This window comes from Falco punctatus, assembly GCF_963210335.1.
Source record: "Falco punctatus genome assembly, chromosome: 2".
NCBI lineage: Eukaryota > Metazoa > Chordata > Aves > Falconiformes > Falconidae > Falco > Falco punctatus.
Window position 1 is genome coordinate 25,385,337 of NC_137581.1, and position 13,319 is coordinate 25,398,655.

The 13,319-nt window shown below is 41.3% G+C and overlaps 1 protein-coding gene across 11 annotated transcripts in view; it reads right to left on the reverse strand.

Moving 5' to 3' along the window:
- Nucleotides 1–13,319, reverse strand: part of STARD13 (StAR related lipid transfer domain containing 13) — a 312,260-nt gene that overhangs the window by 41,331 nt on the left and 257,610 nt on the right. Inside the window, exon 1 of one of the 11 annotated variants that reach the window (XM_080377502.1) lies at nucleotides 11,866–11,886. The exons of the other annotated variants lie outside the window; for them this stretch is intronic. The gene's annotated coding sequence lies outside the window, so the exon portion shown is untranslated. Of the gene's footprint in view, nucleotides 1–11,865; nucleotides 11,887–13,319 lie in introns of those variants that run through there. 11 annotated transcript variants of the gene reach the window in all.

The window sequence follows — 13,319 nt, forward strand, 5'->3', positions numbered from 1 at the left end:
CTGGGTCTTGGACACGTATCAGTGCCCAGCGCATATCCCATCTCTCTCTTTCCTTTCTGGTCTTACTCAGAGGAAAGCAGAAGGGGAGAAGTGCAATGTGCTGCTGGCCCAGCCAGATATATGACTTTGCTCATACAAGTGTATTTCCACTGGCTAAAGGCACCTGTTCCCCTCTTGGCCGCTCCTACAGTTTAAGTGAAAAGGCACAACCAAGGATTTACTCCTTATCAGACACCAAAGGCAATTTCTATTATCTTGCTCTGGGCATGTTATCCAAGTTGTAGTTCAGAATGCAATAAAGATGCTTTCATTTCTGAATATTGTAATGCTTAAAACATAATTTGAGATGCTCAGTTCATCCTTCTCTTTCTGTGCACATACTCCAATATTTGCTTTTTTTTTACTTGCTGGTTAAACATCAATGAAGACTTTTTGAGAAGTGCATCAAAAAGACCACACTGAAGCTGTCAATGAAGTGTTGCAGAAATTACTTTTGGTAGTGTTGGTCCAGTTCTGTTCCCATGTCCAAGCTAATGCAGGGGTCTGAACCACCCTGCAGCACCTGCATGGTCTTGGTGAAACCCTGAAGGACCTCGAAAACCACATGTATTCACAAGTGGCTCCAAGGCAGCTTGCCAACAGCACAGAGAAGGGCCGTCATGGCAAGAAGTATGATTTTAGAGAGGACACAGCTCATTGTTATCTGCTTGAGGCTGGCAGGAGCCTCAGCTACTCCCAGAAACCTGTGAGCCACCACCGACCCACACGCAGCATCTCCCTTGGCATGACCCAAAGTCTGCTCACCCCATCTACCCAACGCCAGCTGGCTCTTTCTACTGCTTCCCTTTGTGCCACACCAGTTCCTGGCCAACCCTTCAAAGCTCTAGCTCAACCCTCTAAACTGGCAGAACACTAACCCCCCAAAACAAGGAATGGTCTGTTGTTGAGTTAGCAAGCTGACCGAGATCCTCTAAGGGTCCTGGTTAGTCCACATTAGCTGTATTTTAAAAAGCCCCAAAAAACCCGAATCACTGGGACAGTCCTTTCTCACATGAAAGAACACAGGAGAACTGTCTAAAAAATTGTTTGGAGAAAATTGACCTGTCAAGAGAAAATCATGTGAGTAATTTTCTAGTTTGGGACCTTATCACTGTCCATGAATACTGGTGCTAAGACCTAGATACTACAGTTCTTTCCCTTTTCCTGCCTAGACATCAGCATTTCATCTTGTTTCTGCCTTTCTACCACTCTTTCTCTGTCTCTTCTATCTTCTATTTTGGTGTTTCTCACTTTTTTTTTTAAACTAGATTTTTTACTTAAGATTCAGATATCCCTTTGCACAACACAGTGGAAGAAACAGCAACCAGAATAAATAAGGTACATAATTATCTCATCTATTATGTTCATGTCAACTTTATGTGATAAACGCTATTATTCATCTGTCTGTAACTGTTTATGCTTACTTTTTTATTCCCCCTAAATTCCTCACCACTTAAATCTAATTTACTGGACTTAAGATAAAATATCTGGGAGTGATAGAGAAAATGATTAATCAAGTCATTGGAAAGGAGTGCATTTTACTGTGCAGCCAGTGAGCTCCAGTGGCCATCCCAAGCAGGTATGTTAAGTAGAAGAGGTCTCACTCTTGCGAGTGTTGTTTGGGAGCAGAGTAACAGTGTCATTACAGCTCAGAGGGTTTGCAGGTAGTTAAGCTGGTGCTATGCTTTACATTAACTTTTGGTCCTTGCCTTCAAGAGGAGGTCCTCCTTCAAGAGCAGTAAAACTGTTGGGATGACAGAGTTTGTACTGCATCTTCCAGAACAACATCAACCTGGCATTTTAGGGTCAGTCTGGAGGCTCAGGTCAGCCCTGGGTTTAATAACCCCTTTTACCTTCAGGAGCTGCTTGGACCTGTCTGAAAGGTAAACCAGAGAATACTCCTGGGGAGGAAAGACTGATCATGTCTTATACCTAAGGCAGGGTCAGGGTAGCTATAGACACTGTGTTGGAGAGCTCCAGCCTTGCCTTGCTGGTCTTGATGCATCACTTGTGCCCCGTATACCTGTCATGTCACCAGCAAGCCACGTCACCACCCTGACGTCTTCCCAGAAGAGTGCTCATGAGGGCAGGCGGGATCTATAGGGAAGTTCAGTTCAGGCTGAAGCTGTATGAGAACAGATCTAGTGTGTTTCTGCCTCTTCTTGCAGCCCAGTCTGAGTTACTTCAATGTCCACTATTACTGTCATCCCCCTATATCTCACAGTCTTTAGGATACTTCCCTGTGTAACTTTTATTCTTATTTTACAGATGGGGATTTAAAGCACTTCAGAAGTACATAAGCAGTTTATATGTAAGGTTGGTGGGAATTAGGTGCCTGACTCCTTAAATGCCCATAAAAATATAGCTATGTCACTCATCAGTGACTAATACCCTTGGAAATCTGGTCTGGACAGACCAAATCCCAAATGTTTGAGACCTAACCCCACCACTCCATTGTCACTCAGCTACCATGTAACACTAAAGGCTGACAGGTTTCCATTGAGTGGCATTTGCAAAGCTACTTCTGAACTAAGAAATTAGATTACAGTAGGGTAAAGGTGCTACATTCCAAAGAACAGGAAAATACTTGTGAATATGAGAAAAGATGACTTTCCAAGGTCATAAATGGTCCAAGGACCATAAATCCACAGTAAAACAGAGGCTCACATCTATAGCTTGCAAGGAGTAGGTTAATACCTTAACTACTAGATTATCATCTTGCTTACCTGCTGCTGGCAGGTTGGTGTTGATCATGGAAAAATACAAAACCTTTCATATTCCCTAAGGAAGAAGTCCCATGGAATTTAATAAAGACATACAATTTACTGTAAACTTTCATGTTGTATTGTACCCACCAGGATTCATTAAAAGGGAAAATTCTGAAGTTTTATTTGTAGGATGGAATAAACTTTTGTGCAAAGGATGTTGGTGTCTCTGAAATTATTTAGGCTTTTAGCATGATTTCCTGAGAAATCCATTTGAGGGAATGCTTTCAGGTAGAGGTCTAATGCTTTATCCCATTCCCTTCCACTCTGTAGGACTTTTCCAGAAGAATTCCAATAATAACAAAAGGGTAATTGCACCATGCACCCGTAAAATTACCATTTATAGTACAAATATATCACAAAATAAAACATAAGCATACAATGAATTTGTATGATTTTACTACTCTATGATATGTACTCTTCAATAAATCCTGATAATAAGGTTTTCAAAAGTGGAATTTCATTTGGAATTATTTTATATCATGCCATATAATTACTATTAGAGGCAAGGTTATGTTTTGCAAGCAAGGAACAAATAAAGCTGTCAAAGTGTTATTTTAATAGACCTTAAGCTTTTGCAGAATATTGTAGTACTAGTAATAATACAATAAAATACGGACCTTTTGCACTACTGTGGCTAAATTTAACTCAAATGTCAATAGAAAAATATCCTTTCAAGCTCATGAGTAGTTTCTTTATGTGTAATCCTTTACACTTGGTGAATAATAGCCAGATGATGTCCATTCATGCTCTGACTTCTTAGAAAGGCTGAAAGTGAGAAGCATGACTATTTACGGACATGAAAAAAAAATCTCATATGCTGAGAGATTAAAAGATTGGGACTGTTTACTTTGGAGAGCAGATGAATAAGGAAGGTTTATGATAAAAAGGTACAAAATCAGGGCTAAGATAAAAACAGGAAATTGGGAACTTCTCTTCACTCTACCTTGTAGCACAAGGACAGGGAGATTAATGAAAAGGGAGGAATGAAAAAAAAAGAAGGCAATCTGAACTGATAAAGTATTTTTTTAAAATACAATCTATAAAATTGATAGTCAAAGGACACCAGGGTCAGGAGATGAGTGGGCTCAAAATTGAGCTGGAGTCTTGTCTTGACTACTCACTGCTGCCACCACAAACTTGGAAAAGGATTCTCCACAATGGAATAAATGAAATCAAAGACAGTGTTATGAGATTGTTTTTTCCTGGTTAGATGATCCCTTCTATAGCTTTTCCTCCTGAGCTACTGACATTTCTGTTGCTCAGACACAGCCTGGAACTATATAAAATGTTTCTTTCAACCACTATGACAATTGTTTTGTTCCCGGCTACAACCAAATTCTGCATAGCCTAGCTGGGAGAGTTCTCGTCAGACTTTTATCTTAAATAAGGCTGCATGTCCCAAGAAGAAAGGTGTGTTATTCCCGCAAGAAGTTAGGAACCTAAGTCCCCTTTAGCTGAAAACATTATGCTGAATTCCTTTCCAAAATTAATGGGATACTGGTAAAACTGGTAGGCCTGAGATTCATAGCAGGTTTATCAGGCACGAAACGTTACAGGTCTGGGATCAGTGTCTGTATTAATATTTTTTACGTCTGCATCTCATCAGAGCCAGGTATACAACAGAATGATTTCCCTCATGCTAATACCAGGAAGGCAGCTATGCAAATAGCATCGCAACAGCAGGGAAAACACTAACACCCTGCAGTGTAGGAGACACCTTTGTACGATGTGCTACACTCCCAAAGCTCTTTAAGCTGAGAGGTGACTCACGGGGGCCACTGAAGCAGCCAGCACAAGTCAGCAGGGACACAGGGACACACAAAGCCATCAGCAGCAAGAAATAACCTGAGGGACTCCTGATTCAGAGTAACTGGTGACCCTTCCAGACAGCCTTTACTGCCCCTGAGAGTCTTTAGCATAAAATCAGTTCCCCAGGGAATTATCCCATTACGCAGATGTCTAAGCAACTCCCTCTGCTGAGGTACAGGGTGTTCAGCACAATCAGGCACCTAAACATGAGAATGCAATGAGATCTGGACACCAAGTTGTCTTAACGTTCGACAGCCTCGGACATAACCTTAACAGCACAGCAATGACGTTAATAGTGCCAACTGATGCTGAGAAGTCACGTCTTGTTATATGGCTTAGCTATGTGATAAAACAAAGAGACTTGGGTCTTCCTTTGAGTGTCCTCTCAAGGTCTTTGGTTGCTGTTTATCATCATAATCCTTTCTATTTACTACTGGGTTTTCTTTCTCCTTTTCTTTCCATGTCTTCCACTCTGAAGTCACTTAAAACTCACTCTCTGCCATTCATTTCTCTGACATCTCTCCTATCTACTGTCCCACATGTCCACTCAGTTTATACAACCTTATTCCACGTTAGTTTCCTTTTTTTTTTTTTTTCATCTTCCTTTTAAGTTCCTGAAACAAGTTTAAAACCCTCCTAACCCCAAAATTCTCTCCCTATCTCCAAGTATCACTTCGAAACCACTTTTCTTCTTAGCTTACAATTGATTTGTACAATGCAGCACTTTGTGATGACACTAATAAAACAATAGCTTGCATCCCACATCTCATCTTGAAGCACTTTAAATGGTTATAAAAACTGATGCAAAAGTTATATATAGGGATCACTTCATCCCTGGGTGAAATGCAGCTGCATTAGGATGAAATGTGGCAGCTGCATAAAAGAACGCTGCAGCAGTTTATGACAAGAAACAAGAAGAATACTTTATCCAGCTGAAACTACTAAAGGGATTTATGAGATAGATAAAATTCAAATAATATATATGTAGAGAGGGATCTGACAAGGACACCAGGCTCTCCTCCCTTTAGTCTTAGGAAAAATTCTCTGGTATTGCTAATGGGCAGAAGTGATTAAAAGCTTGGTTTCCTCCACATCCTCCCCCTTCCCCATTAGGATTTATATCCCTTTTCTTGCCTTCTGACAGCCCCCATGAGTCTCGGCTCAGCACGGACTCTGAGGACAGAGTACCACCCACCCGTTCTTCAGTACCATGCTGCCCTTCCCACCTATTTGGCCTGCCATTCAAAAGCCGAGCACCACCGACTTGAGAATTAACAGCGCTCTGATCCGTGAGCACTGCATGTCCACTGAAAAATGTGTTTGGGTAAATGTCTGGAAAATGTGAGTCTTTAAGGGCTCTAATATAAATTCTATTGTATTTTTAATGTGGAAGGAACATTATCAAATAGGTAGAGAAAGGGATAACGATCCCATCCCTTGGGATCTATTCCGAAACTTCTGGTGACTCATAGAGTCATTATGGGCCAAATTTTGAAAACAGACTCATTTTATGAGTTTCTGCCTTTCAGTTCCCAAATTAAGAGATCTAGGCAGCATCTAAACTTCTATGTATTATGGACCAAAGAGTGGCCTGAAGACCAAAATAGCTGCCAAGTTCATACTGAAAAGGGAAATGCTGAGCCCAGCCGGTGTTTAGAAGATTTTCCACTGTATGCTCTATTGCCACCCAGATGCGCTATATAGTGATTTTTATGTTGTACCATTGGCAGTTCCGTATCTAATAGATATTGTTACTAATCAGTCATTGACACATCACAGTTTGATATACCTATTCATATATGTTCTTATTATATATTCATGTAACATATTCATCTTGTATAGCTTCTATTGGACCTCTATTTTTGAAGAGTGAAAGAGCAAATGAGCGGCCCACAGGCTGCAAAGCAGCTTTGCAGGAAAGGACCTGGGGGTCTGGTGAACACCAACTTGAACAGGAGGCAGCAACCTGCCCTCCTGGCAAGGAAGGCAGACAGCATGCTGTGCTGCATCAGGAGGAGTGCTGTCAGCAGGTCAGGAGAGGTGATCCTTCCCCTCTTCTCAGCACTGGTGTGACCACATCTGGTGTGATGGGCCCAGTTCTGGGCTCCCCAGTAAAAGGAAGATACAGATTTACTGGTGTGAGTCCAGCACAGGGCTACAAAGATGACTGAGGGACTGGAGCATCTGACAGATGAGGAGAGGCTGAAAGAGCTGGGACTGGTCAGCCTGGGGAAGAGAAGCCTCTGGAGAATACCATCTATGTGTATAAAAAAACTGAAGGGAGGGTGCAAGGAAGGCAGAGCCAGGGTCTTCTCAGTGGTGCCCCGTGACAGGTGATGGGTACACAGTGAAACACAGGAGGCTCTGTCTGAACATCAGGAAACACTTCTTTAGGGTGAGGGTGACCAAGCACTGCTGCATGTTGTTCATGGAGGTGGTGAAGGCTTCACCCTTGGAGATATTCAAAAGCCATCTGAACATGGTCCTAGGCAGCCAGTTGTAGATGGCCTTGCTTGAGCAGGTGGGTTGGACAAGAAGACCTGCAGATGTTCCTTCCTACCTCAACCATTCTGTGATTCTGTGACTATTTCAGGAAATGCGTAAAAATAACTCCAAACTAGCCCAACAGTGAGGAGGAAAATACCTCCGCTAGCAACATCATACTCCTCCTAGTGGAGTATTTCGGATGGAGAAGTGCTGTAAGCTCCTCTACACCCACACCCCTTTTCTTCTTGAGGAAGACTAGAAACCATTGATTTTAGATTTTAGGACCCAAAGAATCATAGGAAGGGTAAGCATAACACCAGGGAGAGATGTAGCTGATAGGAAGTATATATGTATCAATTCCACCTGTACCACTACTGGAAGCTTTATGCCTGGAATTAAAGGTGTTGTTATCTTTGTACCTGAACTAACTCTTTGATTAGATTACTAATACTTTAATTACAGGAGCACTAGATACTTCAGTTTGTACACAAGTTATGTTTCTTCAGTGCATGTAATCCGCACAAGGTGTTTTGGCTCATACTGTGCCCTTGAGATCTGGTTTGAATTTGCGTGCAGCAGATGGACCCCACTACATGCAGCTTGCAGCTACCCTCTGTCATTGCAAGGTTTTGAAAAACGTCATCTCTTGCAAGGCTAGGGAAGATCTGTGGACAGCTTGAATTCAAGCAGCGTACACGATGCACAAGGTCTCTGGAGTGGCCTTTCATTCAGAGGGCTCCCAAGAGGATGTGGTGCTGGTCTGAGCGTTAGTTTCAGCTCTTATGGATACTCATAACTCCAATTCAAGACAGAGATTTAATGACTCTGGAAGTCAGGGTTTTCAAGCTCAGTGCCCTAAACCAGAGGTCAAGTTTCAGACTTCAATGCCTTGCTTGGTTTTTCCACAATACCCAACGTGGCTTGCATGTGTGCGGTACAGAAGTTAATTGGTCAGACAGTAATTGGAGCTCATCAGATGAAAGGCACTATGGAATGCAGGAGAATGCTTCATGTTATAATTTGAGTGAAAATGTAAACAATACCCCAAAAGATAGATGTTGTCATCGTAAACTTTCTCTCTGAATTATGCAGATAAGCAGAACAAAACGTTAACGCCTTATCAACATACTAATTATTCCTTGATTATACCCTTCATGTGCTGTAGATGTTCAATTACATGTGGGCAATCAGATATACATCAGAGAATCTCTACCCATCCGAGGTGGTCTTCATGCTGTGAATTTATATTAAACACGGAACATTAATATGAAACTAACTCCCCTTGGAGATAATACTTTGATGTATTAATAAAAAAAGACTTCTCGGTGCTTGTTTATCATAAAATAAGATTAAAGCACTTTCTTTTGGAGTTCTGTGTGAGATGAGTAATTTGTAGTGCAAGAAACATCAGTAAGATACAGCACATACAGAGGAGCTCAAATATTCAAGACAGAGGTCCGAATGCATGGCTTGTGCACAGTAAATGCAATGCACAGTGCTGAGCTACCACCTGGTGTATTATCTGTCTTATCTGCTGTTGTCAGCTGATTAACGCTACAAGCAGATCTGCCTTTAGATCCCACTGTTTCCTCATTAGCTCTTTCCAGGAAAGGGCCGATTGAGAAAGATGTCCTGCGTATTTCTTCTGAAAAAAACTAAGCCCCAAACAGCAGAATGTCACTTGTTCCCACAGTCTGGAAGAATTTTTCATCTACGTATAATCCAGTAACAGGAGGGCTGCCATTATCCTGAAAGTACAGGCAAGAGCCATACCTACAAACCCAGATAACTTTTTCTGGTTCACAACCATATCATAATTATTATCATTGAAGTACATCAACATTATAAACATATTTCATCATGCCTCAAGACTGTAGTGAAAAATAAAATGAAGCTTTACATAATTGTGGATATCTACTTTAGTGTTATTATTATTTCTTAGAAGATTAAACTTCAAAACACCCGTATCTGTTTAATGTTTTTTTCAAGCTGCTATTTACTACAAGAATATTGCTAAGAGCTGCCAGGATGTCTTCTTGTGACCGTATGAAGAAATGAAAAATTAGTAAATTAATAGTAAGCAGAAGCATTACTTTCTTTAACTAGATATTCTGAACGCGGTCCATTGTCCTCTTTTGAGCTGGATCGGTCCTATGGCAGTGCCAGACGTGATGTGATAAGCTAGGTCTGCCATGAGCAGGGGTTGGACCAGATGACCTTCACTGTTCTATGGTTCTACTACTTTTAAAAATTATTTCAGTGATTGAAGAAATAGCATATGCTTACATAAAGACATTATTGTGAACTAAATTTTACCCTTTGCCTTGACTGTGCAGTGATGTAAAAACAACTGAGTCACACCAGTGTGTGTTTCAGTGTGATCTAGTCCAGAGCCACTAATTACATGGCTGTATGCTGATCTTTATAGAGTCATGAGAAAAACAAAGAGATTAAGGGGAACAATTATTTGGTTACTAAAAAAAGAAAGTATTTCTTCACTCTGTCTTCACAAAGGCACCCATTTTTACAAAAGTGCCTTCCAAACACTTCTCTCCAACACAAAACCAGCACTATATGTGGGAAAGTCAAATTAAAGGTTCTTTTTTACAACAGCAGTGGAGCTACAGTTCAGACAGCTGTTCAGACAGTTTCCATTATCCATCACATGATGGAAATTTTTCTTATTTTTACTGAATTGAAACAGGTAACTTTCAATATCAAAGTGGTGAACTCAAAGGCCAAAATTCTAAGGATATTTAAATTTCCTAACTGGTAGGGAGGGTGTAGATCTTTGAAGATGTTTGAAGTATTTAATGCTCATTTGCTTCCTCAAGCAACTTTAATTCTGATTCACCTGATCCTGCCTTCTACTACTAGGTGGCTGAAGACATTTTCTATACACCTTGGCACATACACATCTAAATTCACTTTGAAAGTGCAATTGGGAAGATTACAGAGCAAACAGTTTTACCAATGAACTGAAATGATAACTAAAATACTTCCAGGATTTTTCGGCAGACAAATCATCAGATTTTTGTTGTTGTTGTTGAGTCCCCTCTGCAATGAAAGCTGCAGTCCGTACAGCTACAGAGCAACACGCAGAAATAAGGTTAAAACAATTCCTACATGATAGCTGTGCATAAACATTCATTCGTTCATACTGGAGGGAGGAAGGAACAGACAACTTGGCTGTGTTGGTATAGTTATTATTTTTAGCATTTTGGCTGAAGTCTCTAGTTTCCTTTCCATACATTTTTTATAGAAGGCTGTGGGGGTTTTATGTGCTCTTTCAAGTAGAGAACAGACTTTTAATGTAGTGAAAATACTGGTTTTCCATTCTGCAGCTCACCTAGGTCTGTTTCCAGCTATTAAAACCATTGCACAAAGTAACTGTTCCCTGTAATACAAAATTCTGCTATGGCAGAAATAACACTGGGTATCCACAGGACTGACACTTCTCATTTCCTTACCCTTGTTAGACCACAGAGCGAATGGAAGCCAGAACATAGCAACCCTGTAATTACTTGACAATAATCATTGCCAGCAATAAAGCAGAGTTAGCAAAGAACTAATTAGTGCACCACCCAGGACTAACAACACTCTACACTTTTTTACTGTTATTTTTAGCTACAAGCAGGAAAGACATAAATTGCTCTTTTATCAAATAGCATGAAAGGGCTTAGGTAAGTTACATGTTTGCAGTTATCACTCTATAAAGCTGGAGTCTGCCCTTCAGCTATATGGCATATATATTATTACCCTGGAAGAAGACAAGAGGAAGGCTGGAGACCTACCACTGCCTGCTCCCGGCCGGTACAGGAGAGTGACTCTGGGGGGTAGACAGCGGGAGACGCCAAAGCTACCGAAGCACAAACCTGCTATTTTCATGTCAGTGTCTCTAGTTGGGTAACAGAAGGGAATACAGAATGGTTGCCTCTGCAAATGTCAGTGAAATAAAAGTCCTTGGCACTTTTTAACTCACTGGCTGAATTTCAACTATTTCTTAATCTTCTAATAGTTGATGGGAAATCAGTCAGACAGTTTCAGTTGCCATCTCACGGACGGAGTCTCTTTGGTCTGATTGCTGGAGAGCACATTCCCACTCATCTGAATCATTATTTGCTTGACTGTGGGCAAAGATGGTTTGGTCACTAGACGGTGTAACCAGCTAGATATTTGGAAAGTAAATTACTAAGTCCTTGCTCAGCTAGACTTTTGGTGGGAAATGAGACACATCACCTAACACTTACACTTCAGTTTAAAAAGGGAAAAAATGTTCTTCCTTCCTTAGGAAGGCAATTTGCGAGACTCAATATGCTAACGTGTGTACTATGCTCAAAAATAGGCTCCAACTACATGTGGACCACATAGCTACCTTGCACGTGATGGTCTTCCATCCTTTACGACTTCAACGATCAGGTGACCTTGCTATCAAACAGGAGAGGTTTTATGGTGCTATTAAGGATTTGGTCCAATCCTCGGCTGATCTCTAGACTTATTTATTTCACAGGAGCACCTGGCCATAGACAGATACAAGACACTTGCGCTTCTAGCAAAAGTTTCCTACTTGGAGTTACAAGCTGTCCTAAGCCATGACCTAATTCCTGATCATTTGGAGAGCATTCACTAGGAGACCGATGAATATAACTCCATGCTATAGTTTGAGGTCAGTTTAGTCCAAGAGAGAGGCTAGAGAAGTAAAAATAAACAAATAAAGATCATGGTTTTTTATAAAACCCAAGAAGAGTGGTGAAGTGCATACCTGAAATATTTCCTCTGAACTCCGCAGCGCTGCTGGCACGCCACAGGTTTAGCACTTGGTGCTTGTTCAGTGTGTGCTACGTGGATGCACCAAGGTCTGTGTACATACGTTTGCCAAGCAGAATGACAGAAGCAATGTGACTGTTTCTGAAAAATGAAGTGTTTATGGCTTTCTCAGTTTCAGAATATGTTTCATAATCTTCAGCAGTGACAATGTGAGTTGCTCATGGGCTTGCAACATTTTCTCTCTGAACAGAAGCCGCTTTGTGCTCACCGCTGAAGGAGCATGTGCTGTGCGAGTGCCATACTGTATTTTGGCAGTAGCTGTTAGAAGTAAATTTACAGAGGATTAAGGAGATGGAAGGCAGCGTGCCTCGCACTTTAATTCCGTAGAGCATTAAAATACCCTGTTTAAAGAAGAGATGAGAGGTGGCTGCTATTCAAAATTTTGGGGCCTGGGGTTCAATTTGTCAGGCAAAATTTCCATTTGGTTTTTGGGAAAACAAGTCCCTGAACAACAGCAGTTGCCCTTGCCCAGAAGGAGTGTGTGAGGACACCTCCCTCCCTTGGATGTCACCTCCAGCACGAGGCGGGAGCCATCCCCAGGGGCACAGGGCCACTCAGACCCCTTCCAGCTGGAGAGTCCCAGCTGGCTGCTGTGCTGCCTCCGGGATCAGCTCGGGGCCCTTCCCCATCTCCAGATGTGCTCCAAGAAGAGCAGGATCCAGGGGCTGCTCTGGCTTCATGTCCCCTCAAGGCCAGAAGAATGAATGTATGTACTGAGGACATGAGCCATTTTTGGCTCTCCGGTTCTACAGTAATGGGATCTACAGATAAACACAAAGATTGAAAATTAGTGTGCACGCTTTGAAGGAAAAGGCAAAGTACTTTATTTTCCAAGTCTAGCCTTTTTCTAGGTTTGACCTTGGTCTGCACTTTTAAGAATATGACATTTTTTTGATGGTTTATTTCACTTTCAGATTTTGGCAGGGTCTAGCCTCAGGTATGCCAGAAGTATGAGGAGATAAGTTATTCTCCAGACAGATACAGAAGCAGAAAGCAGGCAGTTGCCTACAAAAGATGGTGTCTCCTATAGATTTCATTGTAAAAATGCCTGACTTCATTTTCAAAAGGAGAAGCCTAAACCTGACAATGAAGTCTCATCAAGGTGGAAGTTGAAGATTTTAAATAACCATCTTAAGAGCCCAAATGCTGCTCTGAAACCACTGATTAAAACTGAACACATAATAAAGGTATTTTGATTTAGGAGATGGGTTGTATTTTACAGTGGGTTTTTTACATTGTCATGGTAGTTATAAACCCAGGACCCATGTCATCCTATGGCCACTGCATTATGCTCTGAAAGCTCATTTACTACTAAGGAATCACACGGTTGTACTGAAAGTGACAGTTCCTTATTTTCTGGTAGAGCTTAACCTTTAAAGACAAACATTA